Source organism: Herpailurus yagouaroundi, unplaced genomic scaffold (assembly GCF_014898765.1).
Source record: "Herpailurus yagouaroundi ecotype Mexico unplaced genomic scaffold, PumYag 162, whole genome shotgun sequence".
In the NCBI taxonomy this organism is placed as follows: domain Eukaryota; kingdom Metazoa; phylum Chordata; class Mammalia; order Carnivora; family Felidae; genus Herpailurus; species Herpailurus yagouaroundi.
In genome coordinates, this window is record NW_024412403.1 from 42856940 (window position 1) to 42879840 (window position 22901).

At 37.0% G+C, this 22901-nt stretch overlaps 1 long non-coding RNA gene across 1 annotated transcript in view; it reads right to left on the reverse strand.

The window, feature by feature from the left end:
* The window catches only part of LOC121036123 (uncharacterized), a 132509-nt gene that overhangs the window by 18063 nt on the left and 91545 nt on the right, over positions 1-22901 (reverse strand). Inside the window, exon 2 of the long non-coding RNA XR_005793250.1 lies at positions 9294-9376. This is a non-coding gene — a long non-coding RNA (uncharacterized LOC121036123). The remainder of the gene's footprint in view (positions 1-9293; positions 9377-22901) is intronic.

Genomic DNA, 22901 nt, shown 5'->3' on the forward strand with positions numbered 1-22901 from the left:
ATGGGGGGAGAGAAAACAGTACTTCCCTAATCAAAATAGTCTGTTTCCGGATGTTCAGCTAAACACAGGGAAGTCTCTTCTAAGTAATTCAAATGTCTACAGGGGCCGAACAGGAGGCAAACAAGGGCACAGATGAGTGGCCCACAGAGAACTGGAGCTTATACACCCCACCTCGAGGAGTCAGTGGTCTGGATCATCAGCCCAGCTACTTGCTGCCCTCGGAATTTGAACCCCCTTTGCAGGTGTTTACCATTTTTCAGGAAAAGGCCAAAATTTCAGATTTGTGAAATCTCCCAGTTTTTAAATATTGGAAGTTAACATTTTAAGTGTACAGAGCAAATGTAATATGTTTACAGTTTATATCTAGCCTGTGGGATACTGTTTCAGAGGGCAAAGCTGTTCACCGTTATCGTAAACTATGTACACATGTTAGCTGAACTTTTCTAGCAAACAGAGACGATCTACTCTAATTATCACTTTAATTATACATGACAGAAAAATAGCTAACTAGTTTCAAGACCTCTCATAAATATACAATTTTACCCTCCCAGTGACACTATTTATAAACCTCTCTTTCTAATCTTCCAAAAGGAAGAAAACCAGTTTGAAGTAGAATTATGAGGGAGAAATACATTTAATTTGTTTCTCCCTAAAAATCCCCTGTTCTTCTGGGTTCGTTTTCATAAATATCTATATTGAGTAATTCAAGTCCGTGTCCCACATGCTAAGGGACATTTCAGAATTCCAAGACATTTCATAATTTTTCACGATTCCCCTGGGGAATTGCAGCCCTTGTCTCCATCACCTCTTACTATGAATTACAACGGCTCACAGGTGCTGTCCTGTTTTTGGTCACTATAACCCACACGAGGCTCTCTCCTTCCTTCTCAAAGGAAGCAATAATACAAGGCCATTGCATGTACACGTATAGTTAAATGGGAGAGGGGCGCCTGAGTGGCTCAGTCGGTTGAGCGTTTCAGGTCAGGTCATGATCTCATTGTTCCTGAGATGGAGCCCCACATCAGGCTCTGTGCTGACGGTGCAGAGCCTGCTTGGGATTCTCTCTCTCTCCCTCTCTGTCTGCCCCTCCCCCATTCATGCATCCATTCTCTCTCTCTCTCTCTCTGTCTCTCAAAATAAATAAATAAACATTTTGAAAGAGCTTAAATGTGAGAGAGCTCTGTATACTCAAAATAGGGAAAAGAGTCTACAAAAATGTTGGACATTATTTTCCTTAGGTTCTTCTTAGATTCTGGCCTTTATCATGCATTGGAAGGAAATTACTTTGGCTTGTTTTGTTTCTCTCCAGTTCACTACTTCTGACATTAGCATTTAAAACATTCCTTTTTTTGGGGCGCCTGGGTGGCGCAGTCGGTTAAGCGTCCGACTTCAACCAGGTCACGATCTCGCGGTCCGTGAGTTCGAGCCCCGCATCGGGCTCTGGGCTGATGGCTCAGAGCCTGGAGCCTGTTTCCGATTCTCTGTCTCCCTCTCTCTCTGACCCTCCCCCGTTCATGCTCTGTCTCTCTCTGTCCCAAAAATAAATAAACGTTGAAAAAAAAAATAAATAAATAAAAATAAAACATTCCTTTTTTTTTTTTACATGTGACAATCTTCTCTGTGAAAAAAAAAAAAACCATAGTAAATAGAATCCACAATAATTTAAGGAAGATGTTTTGCTCTGAGAATACTTCAATAATTTTGTTTCCCATGGCAAACATAGTTCCCATAAAAACTCACAGCAAGGCTAAACTAATACAATGTTTTAAACAACTGGATTTTTTTTTGTCACGAGTCAAATGAACCAGACTTTCAAATCTCACCAACATGCACCTGTAGATTAAAGAAAAACATTGATGCCATTGTTTATTATTTCTAAATAATTAAATGCTGAGATATTGTGGCTTTGAGTGAACATGAAACGGTGGTTTCTTTGGATTGTTAACAGGATCATGATGCTGTATGTGGGAATGTTTTGCAAGCGAGAGAAATGAAAGGTTTCTTGTATAGAAACAGATGAGAATGATATAATTTAAATATTAAATTATCAGTATTAATACATTTGGCATTGAGAATCACTGTGGCATCTCGAATTCATCTTAGATGTCAACAGATCATGAACACCGCATCACCAATGACTTTCCTGGAATGTTTTCAAGATTGATCGTATGCATTTCTGTCCTTAGCACATCACAGATGGAAAGAATATATGGAATGCAATTCCCTTTTCCAGATTTCAGAGGCAACTGGTCCTTAGGGTTTCTGAAGCTTCCTCACACAGAGAATCACCATACAGCTTAATGCTGTGACTGCTCCAAAAGGGGTTTTGGCCTGGACCTCCATGGAGGTAAGAGAGCCCTTTACAGAGTGTGCTCAAGAAAAAGAGAAAGAAAACAAATTTTTTCAGCTGCTACATTCCCATACACTTCAAAAATCCCCATTAAAGAAAATGTTTTTCCAAACTGCTGTCCGTAAGTGCAGGTTTATATTTGTGATGATAACCTTTCTTACCGTTGGCTCTACTGAAGTTTTGTGAGTGAACACAGGATAAGAAATGGATGATCCCAACAATTTACTTTCCTATACATTTCAGAAAAGCAACTTTTTTTTTCTATATAAAATGTAATCATTTGAATCTGGAATTAAACACAAAAAAGCAGAACTGCACAGTATGATATGAGAACACAAGGCTGTGCCCCCTGCCCCAAACACCCTCCTTTTATCTGAATTGCCACTTTCATTAGGGTGCTTCCTAAAATTCCACCATATTTGCATAAGGAACACTTATCTCCACTCGATGAGTATTTAATAGTTACTACTTAGTAACTATTAAAAACTATTATAAAGCCTCAGTTTAAGGCTTACTTGAACATTGCTTTCAACATGTATATAGATAAGAATTAGCAGAAAACAACCAGAATGGTTTAATCAATCAAAAGTATTACATAAGTAAGACTTTTCAAAATAACTTAATAGTCTGCTTTAATCAAAGTATCAATACCAGGAAAAATTCTTTTTGTGTTTGTTGTTTGTTGAGCAGACCACACTGGAAAATTGGATTAAATTTTGGGAAACATGAATAAATGGTCGGCATATTTAATGATTTTCAAAAATTATGTTCCATTTTATGTTCACTATAAACAAGTTTCTTGCTAAATACATCTTTCTGTAAATCTCATCAACCATTGTTTATCATCTATTCTAGATGATTCGAAACTAGAGTGCCCAAAGGTCTAGATATTCTGGAATATCTAGATCTACCACACGAACCACCTGAAGGTCCACCACATCAACTGGCCATTTTTGAACTACAAAAATGGCCAAACATCAGCAATTTCATATCATTCAACCCAGAGTAAGTGAGAGTGGTTAATAAATGCAATAAAACAAAGTTATTTTTACTATTTTTGAATTTTAAAGATTAGCACATTACAAGCTGACAAAAATTCTGGTTATTTCAGGGTGACCAGAATCTATAAGTTTTAACTAAAAACACTTCTACTTAATAAAACTGAAAAATAATTATTTAATAAATACAGTTTGATAAATATTAAAACTTTACATAACAGTTCTAAAATTTGCTGTAATGCTAGTTGAAACAACTCTGACATTCAAAAATAGAACTTTATTTTCCTCTTACTAAGTTCATCATAATTCTCAAATGCTTCTTTTTTTTTTATTTTTAATGTGAAATTTATCATCATATTAGTTTCCATACAACATCCAGTGCTCATCCCAGCAGGTGCCCTCAATACCCCTCACCCACCTCCCATCAACCCTCCCACCCCCCATCAACCCTCAGTTTGTTCTCAGTTTTTAAGAGTCTCTTATGCTTTGGCTCCCTCCCTCTCTAACCCTTTTTTTTCCCCCTCCCCTCCCCCATGGTCTTCTGTCAAGTTTCTCAGGATCCACATAGGAGTGAAAACATATGGTATCTGTCTTTCTCTGTATGACTTATTTCACTTAGCATAACACTCTCCAGTTCCATCCACGTTGCTACAAAAGGCCATATTTCATTCTTTCCCATTGCCACATAGTATTCCATTGTGTATATAAACCACAATTTCTTTAATCATTCATCAGTTGATGGACATTTAGGCTCTTTCCATAATTTGGCTATCAAATGCTTATTTCTTTCAACAGGAGGAAACACTCTAGATAATAAACATGTTCACTTCCTGTTCATATAAAAGTCTCTTTTTTGATAGCCAACCAAATCCAGAGTTCTCTCCCTCTCTGTTCTCCTTTTCTGGGGAGTAATCTAAGTTTCAGGGTCCTATTAGCATGACTTTGAGGAAGGAGAGTTCACTTTGGAGATTCTTATTATAGGGGACATAAAAGTTTCCCCCGATCCTCTTAGAGTCCCTGGCTGGGTCTGAAAATTAAACTAAGATTAACAGGAGAAAAGTGCACAACTTTCATTGCATTTTTACATGGACACAAGAGCCTTTGCAAGAGAATGAAGACCCAAAGAATTGGCTACTGCAGGCAGTTTTTATACCTTTGAGACAAAGAAACAATAAATTTGAATAAACAAACGGGTTTGGGCAAGTGGTAGTAAATGGTGAAGAAATAACTAGGAAGAGAAGGGTTAGTTTGACAAGGTTTATTTGTTGACACCAAATTCCTCAAAGGCTCTTGTGATAAGAATCTTTGCTCCTTCTTATTCAGAGAGAGTACCTTTCACATGGAATTTTTAGAATTTGTTTCAGATCAGAAGGGTGAGGGGGTGAAAGGTCAGAGTGGCCTGCTTCTACCGTTTCTTAAAATTCCTCTAACTAATTTAATAAGCCAAGCCATGGTCTTGGGTAGTGTCCTGAATCCCATCATTATCTTCAGGTATCCATTAGTGAGTAATTCCTCCATTCTTTTCCCAGCTGGGGAAAGGCAAAATAACAGGTGGAGAATACTTAGCAGTCTTATCTGATTGTTTCATCTCTCTCCTCAGCTCCCATATTGTCCCTTCAGAAGCCAGCTAGGCCTTTGTCCCATTGACTCTGCTAGGAAGTCCTTCATCCCTTACAGTGACAATTCTTTGACAAGTGAACCATCTTCAGGTCTTTTTTTTTCCCATCACTTATTTGGCTTTACCATGAATATATTTCCAGATTTTTTCCATATTTAAAATTTAAATGGTGAATGGAGACAGGGGATATCTCTCTGAACATTTTCTAGGTAGACACTCACTGCCAACATTTTTTTTTTTCTATTGCAACGATTCCATGTTAGCACAGGAATTCCACAATGATAAAAACTTCTCATAGTCCCAAACACAAATATCACATCTATCCACAGATTCTCACATCTAGAAGTTTCTATCCTCCCCACTGGGAGGGTAGCTGAAATAGAGATTGACAAGGAAGAGAACACCACAGTAGTGGTTAAATTTTGTTTCCCTTTCTCAATCTTCCCTAAACCTCTCCCCTGAGCCTAGAAATCATTCTTGCCTTTTTTTTTTTAATGTGGAAGTAAGTATATGATGTGTATGGTGCCTACATTCTTCATTCAATACTCTTCATTCTTTTGTTTATGCTATAAATAGGGGATCTGAGGCTTCCAAATTTTGCTTTTGATACTTAAAACCAACTTGAAAAAATTTTTAAGTTCGAAAACTCAATATGGAAACTTTGTTGCCCCCAGGTGCAGGCTAGTTAAATCAAAAGCCATATAGAATTCATGTAATTGCAGTTTAAAGACAGATACTCTCCACTGTAGTGAATATCACCAATTTATAGAATAATGGTAAGGTAAGACTATTAATAACATAATTATCTTCATAATCCTCTCATTTATATACTTTCTGTCTTATGTTCTTATAATAACCCTGTAAGTTATATTGAGTAGAATTAACATGTTGAATAACACGGAATTGCCCCCTTTTATACACGAGAAAGCTAAGGTGCCACATTTTACACATAATTTAAGTGATGATTCAGTTTTAATCTGACACTAACTGATAGGGCTAAAATCTAGCCTAGAGCTTCCTCGCCTTTCCTATACCATATCTTTTTTCATATAATACCTGAAATATATATGTATAATCATTTAAGTAACTTTCAAAATATTGGGAAAAGAGCAAACAATACTCTGAAATGAAACAATTGCATGTTTCTAGATTTCAAACCATTAGACTAACACAGATTTATATTGAAAAGAAAGATTGAAATCTCCTCTAATAACTTTTTCATCACAGGACACAATTTATGGCTTTCTGCCATTTGATGATGAAAGTTAAGTTTTCTGTGCTATTACTGGAATTGGGTACAATAACTCATTCTCCAAAACCAATTTATACAGAAAACATATTCAATACAGAGATGATTGAGTTCCTGTATTTCTCTTTTGTCATTTGGCAGCAATCTGTGTGAGACTCAAGAAGAGAGAGTGAAAACTGATGGTAGTTATTTCTTCAAGATAGGTAGAAAAAGCCAATGGTACTGAAAGCATGTGTCAGTTAAAATCATTCATTTTAGATTAAACTCACAGTCTGCAGTGACAGAAATCCCAAAGAAGATATCTATCTTTAAGGATTAATAGAGTTTTATCCTAGGATTATTCTTGGTCAAAAAACATGGCTACAAGTTGTGTTGTTGTTGTTGTTGTTGTTTTTCCTTTTTCTTTAGTAGCTCATTTGACAGCCATTGTGGCCATAGACAGCAGTAGATATTTGAATCTATTTTTTCCGAGGTATGTGAATGTTGGATTGAGTCTTTGGTGACTTTACAATTCATTTTGAAGGCACAATGGACTTTGTAATCTCTGTTCTTCAACACTCAATAAATCTGCTAGTTGCCTCTATCATTGAAAATAAAAGTTTTGTGAAGGTAGTAATTATAAGGTGGCTGGCAACTCCATTTGTAAAACTGGCAATTTCAATTTCTGATCCCGTAGTATCTTTTAAAACCTCTGAAGTTGAGGCCACGAAGTCATGGTTTTTTTTTTTTTTCTCTTTATTTCAAACATTCTGGAGTACTTCTTCAGTAATGGTCATTATGATAACCTCCCCCAGCAATCTCTAAACATTCTTTATCATGAAGCAACTGTGTGGGTTGGATGGGATTGGGTGGACCCTGAGAGCTCCACATCCTTTGGGTTAATCCCACATTCTTTACTATAACCATTGTCACAGCAACTCACACAGCAAATGTCTGGCAATCTAAGACAGATTCAGTTAATGTATAGCATTTTCTTGGCCACTGAAATTAGTTGAAGATTAGCCCAATCATCAAGAAAGTTGGTAATAATAAATTAAATTCTGGAGCTGGATGCCCATCTTCTCCTAACGATGTGTTTTATCAATGTGCCATCAGTCTGCCACCCTGAAGGATGCCAATTTAAAGATACAGATAAAACACATTTAGGCCAAAGACTTGATAAATCGTATCTAGGTATGTTATTTCTCTGAAAATTTGAAGTGATCTGAATAAATCCCTTTATAATTTAAATCAATTCAAAATAGATTTTACATAACAAGTTAAATGGTCATAACTGCATCTCTTCTGATATCTTAAGTCTAACAAATATTTCTGTAGCTGGAAGTATTGTGCCTCATGATTTTTACAGTTTAGTTACATTATCTTAAATTATTTGGTAAACAATTAAAGAGAAAATAATTTTCCATTAATTTGCTTAAAAGGTTGAAAGCAAATGATGCTGTTTGTTAAGTCACATACTTGGCTAATTAAGTTCTTTGTCTTCTTTTTCTGTAATCAAAGAATGCTAAGATGAGAATAGGATGACAATGATCCTTTAATTGAACAATACATCTGAAGCTTGAGTTCTGTTCCAGTTGGTCATTAGTCAATCCTGTATCACTTCCAGTGACAGCAAACTCATACCTCCTGAGGTAGCTTCTCTCTTTATTCAAAATTTGTTGGTGACCTCCATTTCCACTCATATTGAAATGCTACTAGTTCACTGAAAATACTACAAATTTTAACAGTATTTATTTTCCTTTCTCTTTAGATAATACTTTATCACTTCAGGCAAAACATTCATTGCTAGATGCCTTTGAAATTTCTGCTGTCTTTATTCAAAGATATCACTTCAATTTTCTTTTTAGCCAATTCACTTTGGGCTACTGTGTTTTTTCTAATTTAGTCCATTATGATTGCAGAGATTAGAAAAGGAACCGTGATTCTCATGTCTTTTCTAAAATCCTATTATCCTGTTCAGAGATGACTAAGATTTCTGGTAGTATAAGTTGATATAATTCATCAATTTTGGAAAATTCTTGATCTTTATCTCTTTAAATATTCTTTATTCCCCAGTCTCCCTCTGCCCCTTTTCTGATATTCCATTTATAAACAAATTGGGAATTGTTACAAATATCTTTTGTTTCAAATATTTTTCTTTTTGTTTTAGTGTGGATGTAGTCTATCAACTTGTCTTTAAGTTCACTTCTCCTTTTCTGCTATTTCCATGCTCCTGCTAAGACTCTTTAGTGAATTTTGCATTTCTGATAATGTCTTCACTCTAATATTTCCATTTTTTTTTTCTACAGCAGATTCCTCTTCCTCTTGCCATTCTACCAGAGGTAAAAGTAATTGTGTAATTTTCTCCCATTAAGTATATTTTTGGAGTTTAGTTCTTTATGTGTTTCTTTGTGTACTCAGATCTCTGAGGGTTTATAAAACTAGATTCTGTAAGTTATCTGGATTGTTTTGGTTGTTAAGATAAGTCCCTTGCCACTTTCTAAAGCTGAACTAAAACCAAAATTGCCATAAGGTTTTAATTTTAAAATCATATAATTGTGATCTCCATTGACATGATTTCAACGATATGAATTCATGACTCAAAATATGAATGATTTTAATTCAGCCAATAATTAGATCACTGGTCTTGTAGATGGAACAGTGTATCAAGAGTCTAGAGACCTGTGCCTTGAAACTCACATTGTCACTCATCATTACCTGAGTGGCTTGTGCGATTACATTTAAACGTATAGTTTCTCCATGTGTAAATATATTAGAGTGGTTACTGCTAGAAAGTGAAAGTAAGAATAGCATTCACATAAGAAATATGAAAGACCTCATGTTTATTTCCTTGAAAAAATAAGAAGGAGGAAGATGAGACAACTATGACATAATGTTCACAATGACTATTTCTAGAAAGTCAATAATACCATTTTAGCATTTGTAATTTTCCATGTTTCTTGTAAATTTTTCAAAATTAAAAAATGTAATAGTAATACTAATACATCACTCCTACCAGTGTAGCAACAAATTATATAAAGGGAAAATGTACTGATTGCAGATCAGCCAGGATAAGGGGTATGATGAAGCAAAATTTACAAAAATCATAAGGAAATTATTCATGGTCTGGTGTTTGACTGGCTTGTCTGATGTGAAAGTTGGAAGATCCAGTTGTGAAAGTCCTGGAAAAATAAGAGAAAAAGATTCCTTTTTTTTAATTACGAAGGCTTTGTAGAATCCCAAGGATCTCCGCCCAAGTATGCAAATAAGCCCAGCGTCCTGTGTTATTTGTCATTCTCCAAAGTACTTATAAATATAATTTTTTAAAATATTCCACTTGTGAGTTATATCATGTAGTATTTGTCTTTCTCTCTTTGGCTTACTTCACTTAACATAATGTCCTGTGTTTCATCCATGTTGCCACAAACGGCAGGATTTCTTTCTTTCTCATGGTGGAATACCATCCCAATATTCTTGTTCCATTCACCCATTGACAGACATTTATATTTCATCTGTATCTTGGCTATTTGTAAAGAAAGCTGCAATGAACCTATAGGTGTCGATATCTTTTTACGATACTGATTTTGTGTCCTACAGATATATACCCCAAAGTGGGAATGCAGAATCATATGGTGGTTCTATTTTTATTTTTTTGAGGAGCCTCCATACTGTTTCCCATAGCGGTTGCACCAAATTACATTTCCACCAACAGTACACAAGGGGTCCCTTTTCTCCACATCACCACCAACACTTGTTACTTCTTCTGTTTTTGGTAAGTGCCATCCTAACAGGTTGAGACAATATCTCATTGTGGTTCACAGTAGAATGGTGATCACCAGGAGCTGGTGGGTGGACTAAGTAGAAGACTCTCTTCAAATGGTGCAAGCTTTCGGTTATAAGATGAATAAGTTCTGGGGATCTGATGAACAGCATGATGACTGTAGTTAATAACACTGAATTGTATACTTGAAATTTGCTAAAAAAGTTGACCTTAAGCATTCTCACTGCACACACACAAAATAGATAACTATGTGAGGTGATGTGTATGTTAATTAACCTGGTTGTGGCAATTATTTCACAAAGTATATATGTATCGAATCATTACATTGTACACTTCAAATGTATGCAATTTTTCTGTCCATTATACCCCGATAAGAAAAAAAAACCTGTAAGAAATGTAAGCAATGTAGCAAAAATATACAGTCCAGGAAAATAGCAGATTGAGTTGTTTATTTAGCAATCACACAGAAACACAGAACAGTAGGACCTGAAATGATTTATAGAGTTCTGGCTCATCACATTTATTTTTAAAATGCTTTTTAATGTTTATTTATTTTTGAGAGAGAGAGAGAGAAACAGAGCACGAGTGGTGAGGGGCAGAGAGAGAGGGAGACACAGAATTCGAAGCAGGTTCCAAGCTCTGAGCTATCAGCACAGAGCCCAATGCAGGCTTTGAACTCACAAGCTGTGAGATCATGACCTGAGCCAAAGTCAGATGCCCAACTGAGCCACCCAAGTGTCCCTCATCACATTCATTTAAAAATTTTTTTTTCAACATTTATTTATTTTTGGGACAGAGAGAGACAGAGCATGAATGGGGGAGGGGCAGAGAGAGAGGGAGACACAGAATCAGAAACAGGCTCCAGGCTCTGAGCCATCAGCCCAGAGCCTGACGCGGGGCTCGAACTCACGGACCGTGAGATCGTGACCTGGCTGAAGTCGGACGCTTAACCGACTGCGCCACCCAGGCGCCCCTCATCACATTCATTTTAAACAAGAAACTAAGATTTAGAAAGCTAACATACACTAGAGGTTATTAAAATTAGAAGCTCTGTAAATCTGTTCTTTAAGTCTATTAATATCTCTACCATTCCACTGACTTCTAGACAAGTTCCACTAGAAATTTCAAGGAGAGCTTTAATACTTGTCTCTCTCTCTCACTCTTGACCTAGTTAGAGTCAGCAACCAAACTTTATTAGTTCCTCATCTCAAAACCCAAGTGTTTCAACTTTAAGATATATTTATATGTTTAAATTGTCAAAATATGAGAAACTAGAAAAATACATACAACTAGCTATGTGAATTATGAGACCAAAGTCACCAGTTTTTCTGCTATAATAATCATAATTTATTAATCAATGTAAAAAATAAAAACTCACCATTACAACATCCACAAATCTGGGTTCATTCCTACTAAGCATTTTAAACATTTCATCTCTATGCTTCAAAATGTCTTTTACTTTTGTCCTTTCTTAAGTAGTCTTCTTGTCACTAGCCCTTCAATGTGTACAATTTCTATCCCATTTTCTTGCTCTATCCAGACTTACTGACCTCAGACAGATTAGGTCCTGTTACTTCATTTTTCAAAGATTTCCAAAGGTATTCACCTTCCAAATATCTACACCTACACACATGTCCACACACACTCTAAAATATTCCAACATGTCATGTAAGAATTTCCATGGGATAAAATTTGGAATCAGCAACTTTTTTTTTTTTTTTAATCAGAGATAGAGTAGGAACTTAAAAAGGAAAACAAAACAAATTGAAAAGTTCCTTAGCTTAAGACTAGAATTCTAGGGGCGCCTGGGTGGCTCAGTCGGTTAAGCGTCCGACTTCAGCTCAGGTCATGATTTCGTGGTTTGTGAGTTCGAGCCCTGCGTTGGGCTCTGTGCTGATAGCTCAGAGCCTGGAGCCTGCTTCAGATTCTGTGTCTCTCCATCTCTCGGCCCTTCCCGGGTTCATGCTCTGTGTGTCTCTATCAATAATAAATAAACATTAAAAAAAAGACTAGAATTCTAATTTGGGATGTACTTGGACCAGGAAAAGGATATTATGACGGGCATTAAGTTCCACAAAGCAGTGACTAGAATAGAAGGGTAAGCCTAGCACTACAGCCTAGATCTAACATATCAAGGAACACATGCTCCTTAGATCCATGTTTCACAGTGTATCTAAAATCCTCACCCTACTGCACTTAAAAAACACAGTCATCAGTCATTTTCACTGTTTAACTAGAATAATGTATCTTTCTATTGTTTAAGACACTGTCTACTAATCATCTCAAAAAGACATACCCCAACCAGCCTCTCCTCAGTAGAAATAGCAAGTGATCATTGCAACCTACTAAAGGAGGAGGAAATCTCACGATGCATGCATTTTAGAGAAAGTGGAATTGATATGCCCAATGATGAATCAATGACTTTGCCAGGGAAAATAGGATATCCTGACTGGCCATTTGCCATTCCTTATTAATTCCTTATTAATGTATCTAATTCAGAGAGGGTATTAAGAGGCAATTCATTGAAGCAGCAGGAAATGGGTTCCCTAAAATAAAGAGGTATTTGTATACAATAAGAAGAGAAAAAAGAAATGAAATAGTTCTGGACACTATATCAACTAGTCTGTCACAAAGCATAAAGGAAAATTTTTTAATGAGATTTGGTAAAAGTTCCTCATTATCTATAAATTTGTTATTGCAGCCAAATGGTTAATTTTAAAATGAATTAAGCATAAACATTTTATTAAGTATAAAATATGCAATGATCAGATTCTGTGTCTTCATCTAAATAATTTGGGGTTTGTACACTTGGCTATCTTTTATTTTCCTAGTTGCAACTGATTAATACCCCCATTTAATAGTTAATGTTGATACTCTTCAAACCATTCCAGATGCCATGTAGCTTTTCTTTACTGGGCAAACCTAAAATATAAATTTGTGGTCTTTTTCCTCCCTCCACTTATGATGACAATGATAATAACATTTATTGAACATTTACTATGTACTAGGCACTGTTTTCAGTACTGTATGTGTTTTTTAATTGCAGTGTCAATTACAGTGTTATATTAGTTTTAAGTGTACAATGTAGTGATTCAACAAGTCTACACATTACTCAGTGTTTTTCATGATAAATGTACTCTCAATCCTCTTTATTTCTTTTACCCATCCCCTCTCCTATCTCTTCTTTTTTAAATTTTTTTTAGCATGTATTTATTTTTGACAGAGACAGCATGAGTGGGGGAGGGGCAGAGAGAAAGGAAGACAACAAAATCCGAAGCAGGCTCTGGGCTCTGAGCTGTCAGCACAGAGCCCAATGCAGGGCTTGAACTCACGGACCGTGAGATGATGACCTGGGCTGAAGCTGGACGCTTAACTGACTGAGCCACCTAAGTGCCCCTCTCCTACCTCTTCTATGGCAACCATCAGTTTGTTCTCCAAAATTAAGAGTCTGGGTGTTTTTTGTTTGTCTTTTTTTCCCCTTTGTTTGCTCATTTGCTTTGTTTCTTCAATTCCAGATATGAGTGAATCATATAGTATTTGCTTTTCTATGACTGACTTATTTGACTTAGTATTATACCCTCTAGATCCATCCATGTTATTGCAAATGGCAGGATTCCACTCCTTTTTATGGTTGAGTAATATTCCATTGTGTGTATGTGTGTATGTGTGTGTGTTGGTGTGTGTGTGTGTGTGTATATATATATATATATATATATGTAGTGGATAAGAGGAAGTGGTATACCACTTCCTCTTATCCATTCATCTATGGATGGATAGTTGCATTGCTTCCATATTTAGCTATTGTAAATAATACTCCAATAAATATAGGAGTGTATGTATCTTTTTAAATTAGTGTTTCCATTTGGGGCGGGTAAATAATCCAGTAGTGGAATTACAGAATCATAGGGTAATTCTATTTTAAATTTTTTAAGGAAACGCCCTACTATTTTCCACTGTAGGGCACCAATTTGCATTCCCACCAACAGTGCAAGGAGGTTCATTTTTCTTCACATCTTGTCAACACTTGTTATTTCTTTTTTTTTTTTCTTTAAGTCTATTTTAGCTATTCTGACAGATATAAGGTGATGTCTCATTGTGGTTTTGATTTGCATTCCCTGATGATCAGTGATGTTGACATTTTTTTCATGTTTCTATTGATCATTTGCATGTTTTCTTTGGAAAAATGTCTATTCATGTCCTCTGCCCATTTTTTAATCTAATTATTTGTGTCTTTGGTATTGAATTGTATAAATTCTTTATACATTTTGGATATTAACCCCTTGTCAGGTAAAACGTTTGCAAATATCTTCTCCCATTTAGTAGGTTGCCTTTTTTTGAGAGCATCGTTTTAAATGTTTGTTTATTTATTTATTTATTTTGGAAGAGAGAGAGAGAGAGAGAGAGAGCACATGTGAGTGGAGAAAGGGCAGAGAGAGAGAGAGAGGGAGAGAATCCCAAGCAGTCTCTGTGTGCTGTCAGCACAGAACCCAAAGTGGGGTTTCACCCCACAAACCACGAGAGCATGACCTGAGCCACAATCAAGAGCCCGTGCTTAAAAGACTAAGTCACCCATTTGCCCCAGGTTGCCTTTTGGTTTTGATGCTTCCTTTTACTGTGCAAAAGCTTTTTATTTTGGTGAAGTCCCAAAAGTTTAATTGGATATGTTTTAACCATTTAGATCATATATCTTAATGCAAAAGAAAATTTGGCATAAGTTTACAGTAATTTTTTGGTTAACTTGGCATTAAGATGCAAAATTGGCTCTCACATCTCAATGCCACTTAAATTAACAGATTTTTTTTTTCAGGCGTCTTTTTAACAAACTCTCATTTGCATGTGCGAAATCTTGCTGTGAGGCTGCATAAGGGAGAATTAAGAATAGATTTAGAGTACATTACATCTCTATCACATAAGAAAGCCCTAAATGAATTCCCCAGGTCTGTCACACCCTTTGGTTATTTAAAGAACAAGACTAAATCTGTGTGTTCAGCTGTGATATCTCTTGTCAGGTCATCTTACAGTGTTCGAGAATAGGTCATCTGATTATTGTGGCATGTGCTTGTAGTTTATACACGTTAAAATGGTGACAAATCAAGTTAGAGTGTGCAACAGAAAGGCAGAAGGCTTTAATGTATCAAGTTAATATATAAATCATCTATGACTGAAACAAAGTGAAAACACTTTTGTTATAAGGACAAGCTACAAATATGAACCATGAAAAAAAACAATGGATCCATTTCATGGTTATGGAAAACATAGACCCTCCTATCACTATTTCCTATATCAGGTTAATGGAGCACCCAAAACGATTTAGTAATAGCATCGCTTCCATTTGGACAAAGACTGTATGTATTTCTATTCTGAAAGAACTGACAATTATATCATTTAAGCAAGGAGGACCTTGTGTTCTAGTATTTGTGGAAAATTATTAGGTGAAGCCCTACAGTGAAAAGGCAGTTACTATTTACAGGAGCTATGTTTGAATTCACAATATGCTTATCTCTAAAATTTGGAGAGAAATCAATACAAAAACCTAGTGGTTAACATATTTTCTCTGTGGGTTTTTGTATTGATTTCTCTCCAAATTTTAGAGATAAGCATATTGTGAATTCAAATATAGCTCCTGTAAATAGTAACTGCCTTTTCACTGTAGGGCTTCACCTAATAATTTTCCACAAATACTTACTAGAACACAAGGTCCTCCTTGCTTAAATGATATAATTGTCAGTTCTTTCAGAATAGAAATACATACAGTCTTTGTCCAAATGGAAGCGATGCTATTACTAAATCGTTTTGGGTGCTCCATTAGCTTGATATAGGAAATAATAATAGGAGCATCTTTTGACTTTGTAATTAATTGAATTTTTTTTTCAGAGAGAGAGAGAGAGCATGAGCGAGGAGAGGGAGAGAGAGAATCTCAAGTAGGCTCCATGCCCGGCATGGAGCCCAACACTGGGCTCAATCTCACAACCTTGAGATCAGGACCTGAGTCAAAACCAAGAGTTGGACGCTTAACAAATTCAGCCACCCAGGAGCCCTGTATTTGTGATTATTCTAAATGAAAACTCATAAAAGTAAAACATATCAATACATCTTTTGTTTGGAAAAATATAATTATATTAAATTAAAATTATAACATATGAACTATATCTAGAATCTATCAAAGCCATACTTGGGATATTTCTGCTTCTGGGCATTTTAAGGATAACAGGAACTGTATTCACCAAATGGTGCTAGAACATTTGAATATCCAAATGCAAATAATGGACATCAAACTCTACCACATATCATGTAAAATATTAACTAGAAGAAGATGAATCATACACCTAAAAGAAGACCTAAAGCTCTAAAATTTCTAGAAGAAAACACACCAAAACTTGTGACCTTGGGGTAGCAGAGATGCATTAGGTAGAATACAAAAAGCACTAACCATGAAATAAAATATCGATAAAATATCAAAAAGTAAAGGGGTTTTTTTCCCCACTTTCAAAGATACTGTTAAGAAAGCGAAAAGACAGCCATAGACTGGGAAAAAATATTTGCATAACGTTATGTATAATAAAGGACTGGTATACAGAAAATACAAATAACTCTTACAATAATGAGAAATATTACTCAATAAGATATGGATAAAATATTTGAATAGAAAATTCACCAAATAAGGATATACAAATAGCAAATAAGCACACGAAATGATCTTGAATATCATTAGTCAATATGGAAATTCATAATAAAGCATCATACCACTGAAAACACACTAGGATGGTTAAAGTTTTTCTAAGTTTATTTTTTATTTTGAGAGAGAGAGAGTATGAGTGGGGAAGGGGCAGGGAGGGGGTGGGAAAGAGAGAGAGAGAGAGAGAGAGAGAGAGAGAGAGAGAATCTCAAGCAGGCTCCACACAGCCAGCTCAGAGCCTGACACGGGTCTCGAACTCATGAACTGTGAGATCATGACCTGAGCTGAGGTCAAGATTGGAACACAACTGACTCAGCCACCTAGGTGCCTCTAAAATTTTTTAAAAACTGACAAGTTCTGGCAAGTATATAGAGCAACTGGAACTCATATATTGCTGAAGGAAATTCAAAATGGTATGCAATTTGAAGTTTAGGGTGATACTTTCTTATCAAACTAAACTTATGCTCATACAACCCACTGATTCTGCCCCTAGACATTACTCCCCAAAATGAGAATTTATGTTTCCAGGAAGACTTGTCCTCCAACATTTATACAAGATTTATTCATATAGGTAAAAACTGGAAACAACCCACATGTCCATCAGTTGGAGAATAAATAAACCCAGGGGGGAAAAAAAGAAAGAAGAAACTAATGATATACACAAGAACATGAATGGATTTTAAATCATGAAACTAAATGAAAGAAGCAAGATAGTAAAGATAACCTACACACTACATGATTCTATTTAAATGATATTCTAAAAAAGGCAAACTATAGTGACAAAAAACATAGTAGTTGCCAGAGGCTGGCTGGGAGTAGGAAACAGGAATTAACAGCAAAGGGACACAAGTTTTGGGGGTGATGAAAATGCTTTGATATCAAGATTGTGCTGATATTCACACCATATTAATTTCTACATTCATTCAAACCATATTAATTTCTACATTTAACTTATGGTACATAGATTAGAACTCGCTGCTATGGACAGAATGGTTTTGCCTCCCTAAAATTCACATGTTGAAATCCTGACCTCCAATGTGATGGTATTAGAAGGTGGGGACTAGGAGGGGGGTATTATGAGGATGTGGGGTCTTGGGGTAGGTTTAAAGGAGGTCATGAGGGTGGAGCCCCTGTGTTGAGATCGGTACCTTTATAAGAAGAGGAAGAGGGGCCAGAGCTCTCTCTCTCTCTCTCTCTTTCTCTCTCTCTCTGTCACATGAGGATAGACCAAGAAGATGTCCATCTGCAAGCCAGAAAGAAGACCTTCACCAGGAATTGAATTGACTAGCCCCTTGATAGAGGACATCTCAGACTCCAGAACTGTAAGAAATCAATTTCTGTCATTGAAGCCACCCAGTATGTGGTATTTTGTTATAACAGACTAGAAGACCAAGATGCTCACTGACGCTTATTTTAATAAACAAATGGACGATAACACAGTTAAGTATTGAGCTAAAACTCTTAGGGATATGGAACGGCATATAGTTAGTGCATACTTCAAGCTGCTGAAGTATAATCAAATCTGCCTCTCACTGTGGTCAAGTAGCCAAAGGGCTACTGAGTATGAAGCTTAGAACAAAGGCTATGCAGGAAGCTCTGGACCATGCATTGAGGGGGAACGCATTAAAATCCTATGCCCTGGTGCTAGAGCGGTATAGGAGAAAGAGAGCTGGCAAATGTAACATTTCTGTAGGAAGTGGCAGCCAAGACTGAAGCAAATTCCCCCATCCGTAATTCTCTCTGTGTCCATCTGCCAAGAAAAACTAAACAGCAGCAGCACCAGCTGTTCTTGGTACTCCACAGATTGCAAGCCATGCTTCCCAAATTAACATCTCACCAACGCATACCCATGGAGTTTACATAAGGCAGGAACTGAGTCAAGATGGGATCTGGGAAGAGTGAGAGAGTAACAAGGAAGTATTATTAAGGAGCAGACAGCAAGAAGCTGTCCCTCTGATGGGCCTGCAGCCCAGTCTGCTGAGAAATTAGTGTGAGGTCAATTTGCAGAAGCGGGGAAGCGGACAGGTGTTTGAGAAGTGTAAGTAGGGTAGTAAGACTGTGATGCAGTACTTTGCCTCCCCCATTTCAGAAACCGAAGTGAGAAAATAAAGAGTAAAATAGCAGAGCATTATTAGTACTGTCCATATGCCAAGTAACAAACTCAATGTACTGCATCCCATTAGACAGATGCTTGAAAGTTATAGGTGAAATGAATTATGTCAACAATATGCATTGATTCAAATATTAAGATGGCAATTCTTCATGTCTCCCTAAGAAAGGCCCTTATGATCACATAATAAAGGGAGTCTCATTTATTCTGTTTTGAGAATTGTATCCCTGAACCCACATCCCTCTGGCTGCTGGGGAAGAAATGCTTTCCTGTAGCTAGTGGCTGCTGTCATGAGGCCAGCATATTCCAAAGTCACCTGCCTTTGATGTGAAGTGAAAGCCCTTGAACTGGTGAATTTTCTTGGGAAAGTGAAAAATAAGAAAGCTACTTTTTCCTCTCTTTTTCTCTTTACTTTTCTCTTCCCTTACTTTTCTCCCTATTCCTCTAATTTCTATCTCCTTCCCCGTAAACCTTGTCGGGCTCGCCCTGGACACACAGAGCAGGTTGGGATAATGGCCATGCTGTCTTAGATGGCAATACAGAGAGGAGACATGTTCTCATTTGAAAAGTGTGTCCATCGCAGTGTCCTCTAAAGTATTTCATTTTGAACACGAAACACGATGAGAACAAGTGTACATTATCCTGTGTCGTATCATTGGGGGGGGGGGAGGGGTGTGCCAAAGGGGGGTTAACCAATTTAGCAATTTTAATCTTGAATATAAAAAGTTTAAAGCACCTGGGGTGCCGAGGTGCCTCAGTTGGATGGACATCCGACTCTTGATTTTGGCTCAGGTCATGATCTCATGATTCATGAGTTGGAGCCCTGAGTTGGGCTCTGCAGTGATAGCACGGAGCCTGATTGGAATTCTCTCTCCCTTTCTCTCTGCCCCTCCCCTGCTAGTGCTTTCTCTCTCTCCCTTTCTCAAAATAAATAAATTAACTTAAAGAAAAAAAGTCTAAATCATCTATTGATGCTCCCATGGTATATTTTCTGAAAGCTTTAAGGGAAAAGGTATTTAGAATTTAGCTTACTCCATTTATATCCACTATCAACAAATCAGAAATACTTATGGCTTTATTCTGCAAAGGTGAACATTCCATTTGCCTGTGCAAAGACAAATGAAAATAACTTATGCGCATGGAAGAATAATCTCAGTGACTGCTAAGTATACTTTAAACAATATATGTACACATTTCATTGTTTCTCTAAAACATTTTATGCATTTCTTATTTGCAAGATAAATGAGTATAAACAACTAACTTCAGTTTATAGGAGGCAACAGATACTTCTGCAGCCAGCCAACAGTATGTGTAAATATCATGTAACTGTCCTCCTAGGGTAACTAGGAGTTGCTAACAACTTATTTGTGCTTAGGGGTCACTGTCTGTAAGCTTTAATTGTCTCATCTGTATTCTGAAAGGACTGCATGAATAACACATTTATAACAACATCTTAAAAAGCCATTGCTTTCCTTTAAAAATAAAAAATAATAAATTTATAAAGCTTCTGTAATTGATGTCTGCAAACAAAACTAAGAGATATAAACAGTGTTGTCATTCAGATACATTGTTTCATATCCCTCTAAAAATATTGATTTCATTGGTTTTATGGGCTCTGCAGCTGACGGTTTGAAAGGGTTTGTATACTCTGCTGTTGGAGCAGACAGTAAATGCCATTTGCAAGTTTTCACGCCCAAAATAAATTTGCGTGAGACATGGCTATGAGACTCTTTTGAAAATTAACCTTAGGAAAGACAAATTTAAATTCTCCCCAAAAATCTTAACAAAATACAGGTCTTAGGTAGATAGACTTCTATTGTGGTTAATAGAGTGAAATAGTGCTAAGAGTTTGATCTGTAAGATTCAGGCTATCGGAGTTTACATCCCACTCCGCTACATTCAAGTGAGATAATCCTGAAGTATTTCAAAATCTGCATTAGTTTTCCCTTAAGTAAAATGAAGGGAAGCAGGACCACTGCTTTTATTGTCTTCTTGTGAGTAATAAATGATACATGTAAAAAGCAGTTAAAAGCGTGCATAGCAGAGCAGGAACATGAATAAATGTCAGCTATTTATTTTTGAACAAATATTTATGGAGTGATTACTGTGCTCTGTACATTGTTCTGGTTGCCTGAGAGATAGTAGTGAACACAAACGATTAGATTAGAATAGCTTCCTTGGTGAAGATTACATCCCAATGGGAAGATTGACAATTAACATACGTTAAATGTACACTCTGTTTGTGAAAAGTACTATCTGGGGAGAGACAAGACGTCTCAGAGCCGAGGAAGCAATTTTAGGCAGGATGGCTAGGGAAATGTCACTGGAAAGGTGGTATAGGTGAGAAAAGACTTGAGGGTGATGAGAAAGCAAGCCATGAAGACTTTTCAGGGTGAAAAGTTTTCTAGGCTCGGGAAACAAGTGAGAAGGCCCTGTGGGAGAAGTGCATTTGATCTGTTAGAGGAACAAGAAAGAGATCAGTGTGCCTAGAAGAGAGGGAGCAAGGTGGTGTATGATACAAGAGGTCAGACAGGTGAGCTACAGGTGGGGAACAGCAGGCGACGTGGGGTGCAGATCACACGGGCATTGAGGGGACTATTCCATAGCTGATGCTCTCAGTGACATGGAAACAGGGAGGAACGGGGACATTGAGTTATCACTGATCTGTGATAACTGTTCCTCCAGTTGACAGGCAATGAATATTCAAGAGAATATTCAGCATATTCCCAGTATGAGATTCCTACAGCACAACAAGTTAGTGTCCCTCCTGTTTCTCACACGAGCTAAATCATCAGGGAAGCAAAGAGGTCAGTCAGCCAAGGGCTTGTGTTGCTTTCATTACAAGCCTGGAGAGCACTGAAACTTTCCAAGGAGAGAGAATTGTCTCCGGCTGCAGCTTCCACTCTCTTGAAGCCAGCTGTACACCAGCTACTCTCCATGCTCCATAAGGCACCAGCTTAGAGAATTCCACTTCCCCCTAAAGACCAGTCAGAACCGCTAGGAAAGACAAGCACTTCAAAGTAACACAGAAGTCTGGTGAATGTTCACATCACTTCAGAAAGCATTTCCCTGCTCACAGATAAGGGGAAAGCTGCATGATTCTGAAAGCTTGCAGAATTACAGCATTGCCCCCACCTGCTTTTCTGTTTCGCCTAGAAACTTACGTCAATCGAGAGGCATGTTTCTTGCACAGTTGAACACAAATAACAACTGGCTGGGAAAATAAAACAACAGTAATCTCCGCCATTGTGATTTGGGGGCTTGAGCATGCATGTGAAACAGATGTGATACCAACAACTATGACTTCTGGGTCTTGAAAACCTTAACAGTGCTTTTGACTGTCAATAATGTGACTGGCACGACTTAACGCCAAACTATTTTCTCAATATAAGAGAATGCATTTCTCTCTACCCTTTACCTTTACTATGAATGAAGGTTTCCCTTGTCCAGAATGAGACTACTCTAAACTGCGATTCAATGTGTGGAGTTGCCTCTGAGAATATTCATTCCATCAATGAGAAGGGAGATTAACTGGACCTGGTGGAGATTCTCTCTGGTTAGGGGCTAGCACCACAGGAATCCAGCTGGCCCCTTTTGTTCCACAGAAGAAACAGAGCTTATTTCATTTAATCTCAGATAATATAACGTAAGCAATTATATACATAGATTCCCTTTCCAAAGACATTCAGTAATGCTACTTGTGGGCTGCCATTTTCTTGGAACATGCCTACTGAAACCAATCCACTAAGAATACACAACTGCTTTTAAGTTAGTGTGTGATACAGTTCAATCATCATTCACGTGAAAATTCAATATCCCCAAAATGAAGAAACAACTGGCATTAAACAATTTCTACTCTTATTAGTTAAATCAATGTCATAAGCAAAAGAGTTTTCTTTTAAAAATTATCTGTTCTCTATCTTTGGAATCTTCCTGCCAAATCTCCTTCCCACACTTATCGCCCCAAATAAATCTTACACAGCCCACACTCTCCTACATCTAAATTATTTGGGTTTGCCTGACAGGCACATGAAATGTTAATCAAAATAAATAGTCATCTCTTCCTTCTGAATAGAGTGACAGCTGGTATTTTTCTTTCCTCACCACCTCCTCAAAAGACCTCTCCTTCACCAATCAAAC